We start from the raw sequence: 6,278 nt of genomic DNA, 5'->3' as shown, positions 1-6,278 counted from the left end.
AAAGAAAAGGAAAAGTATAGGCGAGAGGGGTAATCCTTATAGTATTCCTGTTGCAACTGCAATAGGGGGGCTTTAGTATCCGCTAAAGACCAGTAATATTTCTTTTTAGCCTGTAAACCCTTAAATAAATTATATAATCCATTTTAGAAAGCCTTTTACTCTAAGGATATATAGGAGACGCTTATAGGGTACGTTGTTATAGGCACTACTAATATTTAGGCTAAGCATTAATACTATAAAGTCCCTTCGTATCGCCCATACTAATTTAATAGTAGTAGCGAGTAGCGTAAGCATCGGCAAAATATGGTACCCTACCAATGGCCTCAATGGTTGGTGGTTGACGCAATTAGCGCGTAGTTGAGGGCATTTGGCAACTCAACCGACTAGCCTATGTCGTGTTTTTTTAACACGCAGCCTGCGCGCAGCCTGCGAGCAATCTACGCATTTGGCAACCATAATTGTATTTACCTCTTTTATACTAATAGCATATTTTAAATAAATAAAAGCTACTTTAAAGCTATTTATAAGACTAGCAAAATAAATATTATTTTAGATAATTTAATATAATATAGCGATGGTTCTCTTCTACCTATCTACCTATTGACTTACCAACCTGCCTGCATCGCCTACCTGTCTATATTACCTACCTGTCTGTATTGCCTACCTATCTACATTGCCTACCTATCTGCATTGCCTACCTGTCTACATTGCCTACCTGTCTGCATTGCCTACCTATCTGCATTGCCTACCTATCTGCATTGCCTACCTGTCTACATTGCCTACCTGTCTGCATTGCCTACCTATCTGCATTGCCTACCTGTCTACATTGCCTACCTGTCTACATCGCCTACCTGTTTGCATCTACCTACCTATCTATATCTGCCTACCCGTTAGCATCTGCCTACCTGTCTGCATCTGCCTACCCGTCAGCATCTCCCTACTTATGCCTACCTGTTTGTGGTACCTTAATTCAATCGATCGATCGAATCGTTTATAGCGTTCGCTGGCTAGTCGTTGTCGTCTAGCTCTTGCGACGGTCGTCTGGTTCTGGTAACAGTCGTCTAGCTCTGGCGACGGTGGTCTGGTTCTGGCGACGGTCCTCTCCTACCTGCCTGCCTACCTACCTACCTACCTACCTACCTACCTACCTACCTACCTACCTACCTACCTACCTACCTACCTACCTACCTACCTACCTACCTACCTACCTGCCTGCCTGCCTGCCTGTGTCAGTGTATAATTTAATTTGGGGGAGGGGTCGGCCTAATTAAAGGCCCTGATTACATTTGAACGGGTGCCTCCCTAGGAAGCCTTAATTTAATTCGGTGACAGGCCAATATTAAAGCTCTGGTTTAATTCGATTGATCAATAATTAAATTATTCGTGGTGTTTGCTGGCTGGTTGATTCGAACGGTTGTCCGTCTGGTTCTTGGTAACGGTCGTCTAGTCTGGCGACAGTCGTCTGGCTCTAGCGCGACGGAATTAATCTGGTCTGGCTGCTGACGAAATCGGTCGTCTGGCTCTAGCAATCGGTCGTCTGGTTCTAGTTGACGGTCGGCTCTGGTTTTTGGTAACGGTTGTCTAGTTTTAAGCGACGGTCGTGTCTGGTTTTGGTAGCGGTTGTCTAGTTCTAGCGGCGGTCGGGTCTGGCGACGGCGACGGTCGTCTGGTTTCTGGTAACGGTCGTCTAGTTCTGGCGACGGTCGTCTGGTTCTAACGACGCGTCGCGTCTGGCGACGGCGACGGTCGTCTGGTTCTAGCGACGGTCATCTGGCTCTGGCGACAGGTCCGTTCTGGCTCTGGCGACGGTCGTCTGGTTCTGGCGACGGGTCGTCTAGTTCTGGTGACGGTCCTCTGCTGGCTGCCGTTCTGGTGCCTCCCTAGGTAGGGAAGAGCTTCGTGCAGAGCTTCGTGCAGAGCTTCGTGCAGAGCTTCGTGCAGAGCTTCGTGCAGAGCTTCGTGCAGAGCTTCGTGCAGAGCTTCGTGCAGAGCCTCGGTGCAGAGCTTCGTGGTAGAGCTTCGTGCAGAGCTTCGTGCAGAGCTTCGTGTAGAGCTTCGTGCAGAGCTTCGTGTAGAGCTTCGTGCAGAGCTTCGTGTAGAGCTTCATGCAGAGCCTCTGTACGCAGAGCTTCGTGCAGAGCTTCGTGCAGAGCTTCGTGGCAGAGCCTCCGTACGCAGAGCTTCGCGCAGAGCCTCGTGCAGAGCCCTCTGTACGTAGAGCTTCGTGTAGAGCTTCGTGTAGAGCTTCGTGTAGAGCTTCGTGTAGAAGCTTCGTGTAGAGCTTCGTGTAGAGCTTCCGTGTAGAGCTTCGTGTAGAGCTTCGTGTAGAGCTTCGTGTAGAGCCTTGTGCAGAGCCTTTAAGTAATAAAACTGTGTAAAAATTCATTTGCGTAATTAGCATATAACTTTACCTTAATTACATGTCAAGGAATATATAGTTAGCTTTTAAAGTTGTTAAATAGGTTAACTGCGTGTCAAGGAATATACAGTTAGCTATTAAGTAGGTCAACTGCGTGTCAAGAAATATATAGTTAGCTTTTAAAGTTGTTAAATAGGTTAACTGCGTGTTATTTGACTTTTAGATGTGTCAATTGGTCAATTGCTGTCAATGATGATCTCTGATGTTGCTTATGTAAGCATTACATAAGAACACCCTGGAAGAACCCTACGGCTTTACGCGGTGTATTAGATGGTATCAGCTAGTGTATTAGCTAGTGTATCAGATGGTATCAGCCAGTGTATTAGCTAGTGTATTAGGTAACGTATTACCTAGTGTATTAGGTAACGTATTACCTAGTGTATCAGGTAACGTATTACCTAGTGTATTAGGTAACGTATTACCTAGTGTGTTAGGTAACGTATTACCTAGCGTATTAGGTAACGTATTAGAATATGAGGCGGAACGTAGACGTTCCGGAACTAGGGTCTTCCAGGTATATAGAGACTCGATCCCCCGTAGATAGACATTATTAATTACATCAAGTTCATCCACTTCACTTACTTCACTACATCGTTCACCCTGTCGTCCTCTAACCTCCGCTTACGCAAATTAACAGGTTATAAGCCCGGCTGCTCTAACCTTAACCAAATCTCGATTAATTTTTGACTAAAACTCCAAAATCTGACCTCGACCAAATATCAATTAATTGTTGACCAATTTTTTGATTAAATCTGAACTATATCTTGAGTTAATTTTATCTCTATTTCACTATCACTTGAATTTTATTCTAGTTAAATCTTAATTAAATCTTGATCGAATCTCAAGTATATCATTTGGTTTATCTATTCTTTTAATCGTATCTATTTGTTCAAATCCTATCATTCGATTTTATTTGTCCAAATCCTATTATTCAATTTTGTTTAAATCCTATTATTTAATTCTATTTATCTATTCGCAGATAAAATGTCAGACAAAATCTTAATTAAAAAGCTCATTGGCCAATCTAACTACGAAGTCTGGAGCCTTTGGGTCCAATCACTTCTCATAGAAGGAGTTACCCTAAAAGGGGAAAATGACTAAAAAGCCTTAGCCAATATAAGGCTGATAATTGAGAATGGACCTCTCTTGCAAATATGGTATTCTAAAACAGCTCTAGAAGCATGGAAACTGTTAAAAAATCTCTACAGCCTAAAAGGGTTTAGCTCGGAATTCTTAATCTACAAAGAGCTTTTTAAGACTACCTTATCTAAATACTCTTCTATGGAGGAGTATTTGAATAAAGTAAAGCAACTCACCGACTAATTGAAAGCTAAAGGCATAGAATTGCCAAATCAGGTGATTATTGCTTGGGTTTTAAATAACCTAACCAGTCCTTACGAGGGATTTGTTACAATAGTTACCTAATTTTACAGAACCAATTCTAGTACCATTAACTTAGAAAACCTGTTTTCTAACTTACTGGATGAATCTAGAAGACAGGTATCTAAAGATTAGGAAATAGCCTTGGTTATAGGGTCTAGACGACAACCTAGGACCAATTAGACAAATCGAATACATAAAAATAAGTACTGCAAGAAGTATAGAACAACTACGCATTCTACAAAGGACTGTTTCTATCTATTTCCTAAAAAGGCCCCAAAAGGCTTCAAAACCAAGCACCAATATAAGCCAAAACCTCAAGAAGCTCTCGTGTCTATAAATACTAGTAATAACTATCCTAGTAATATAGAAGAAGACGATTTTGAAATCGATCTTAATTTAATGGATACCGATTAGGTACTTATTACCAATAAAAAACCCTAACCAAATTAAAAAGGAGCTAATTTTGTATTAGACTTAGGAGCTACTAAGCATCTAATAACTAAAAAGGAATACTTTATAAGCTATAAAGATTCCTATGGGAAAATTGGTTGGGGAACCGATGTATTAATTGATTATATTGGAATCGGAAATGTTAAATTGGTAAATAAAGGAAACAAAATTGTACTAGAAAATTGCAGATATGCACCCAATTTTTAATACAATCTTATCTCTGTTAGTAAGCTAGATCAGCTTGGCTATGAAATTGTAGTTAAGGGCGGTCAAGCCCATATTTACAAAAATGAACAACTACTTATCTTAGCCATGGGAAGAAACTCCCTGTACTATATAGATATAGTGTTAATTTGCGTAAGCGGAGGTCGGAGGACGACAGGGTNAACGATGTAGTGAAGTAAGTGAAGTGGATGAACTTGATGCAATTGATAATGTCTATCTACGGGGGATCGAGTCTCTATATACCTGGAAGACCCTAGTTCCGGAACGTCTACGTTCCGTCTCGTATTCAGACTGTATCATAAAATGAGGAATAAAGATCCATAATTTTTCGTTTCAATGCATTCTAAGCCACGTTTTATTCCAATAATTTCGATTATATTATTGGGCTTTTCTTTATAGATCCTGCTTATATAGGAGTATTATATTTTGGAAAATCTGTTTCCAAAATTATTATGTGTGTGATTTTGATTTAGGTCATAGATGGGCGATCTTAATAATTCGAATTTTTATCTTTTCTTATATCTTGTCGCGGGAAGGATTCTATATTTTGTCGTTGTTTCTTTAGTTGTTCTTCATCCCGGATTATATATAGATGTTTTCTGATCCGGACTGTATCGATGTTGCAATTTATGGACGCATCTAAATACAGTTTAGATTTATTTTATGTAATGGTCCGTGATTTAGTTTAAACCTTTATGGATTTAATGTGGGGATGGTAATCCTAAGGATAAGGATCTCTTAGTCTTGGAATATAAAATTCCAATGACGCGAAGTCGTTATTATCCCGTCTCACTATAATTATCCAGCTTTTAGTTGACGCTTATGTATGAAGAGTAAACCATCTTCGGGATATTCGATCCGGGTTCAGTTAATATTTTTGTCAAAACGAGGAAATATAACAACGAACTTCGACTTATATACCGGGATTTTCTCCGACATTTCCTTTAATAGATATAATATTATTGCAATAATTTGTCCGGAATGAATTATATCTTTTGTTTCTTTTAAGGTAAACAAGTGTCTGTCGGATAGTCGTTAATTTAACCCGCTTGTTAGGTCTTGTAGTACGATTCTGGTTCGTATAATTATATGTTATGGTGAAATACGCTCTTGTGCATTGTTTATTATGTATGTCGATTCGGTATATTCATGCTTTCTTCGTCGATCGAATTATACGAATGGTTTCCGTGATTCACCCTGGATGAAAAAATTCTTAGACCAGTCCGTCTACTTGAACCGATGGTTACCTATTTATTTTAGCTATTTGTTTTAGCTACTTGTTTTAGTCGTCTGTGAGAAAAGGAAGGATTAACCTGGAAAAATAAGGGTGACCCAAAACCGGTATCCGATCCAAAAATAACTCCGACGGAACTGAATGAAGAATCCAGTGAAATTATGTATTTTAACTATTTGTTTTAGTTACTTGTTTTAACTGCTTGTTTTAACTATTTGTTTTATAACGTTATGTTATATAACAAATACCCCCGCACAGTTACTATTAGAGATTACAACGAATATATTCGTAATGTATTCTTGTGGGACCTTCTTGGGATGCCGAAATGCGCCACATAGTCTACCATAGTCGATCAATATAGTTGATCATATAGTTGATCACAAGTTTGATCACATAGTTGATCACATAGTTGATCACATAGTCTACCATAGTCGGTCACATAGTCGGTCACATAGTCCCATTGCATAGTGGATCACATAGTCCATTGCATAGTGGATCACATAGTCCATTACATAGTGGATCATACAGTCCATTGCATAGTGGATCACATAGTCCATTTGCATAGTC

This window comes from Cenococcum geophilum, assembly GCF_001692895.1.
Source record: "Cenococcum geophilum 1.58 unplaced genomic scaffold K441scaffold_37, whole genome shotgun sequence".
Taxonomy (NCBI): domain Eukaryota; kingdom Fungi; phylum Ascomycota; class Dothideomycetes; order Gloniales; family Gloniaceae; genus Cenococcum; species Cenococcum geophilum.
The sequence above is the reverse complement of the archived record's forward strand: the minus strand, read 5'-3'. Positions refer to the sequence as shown.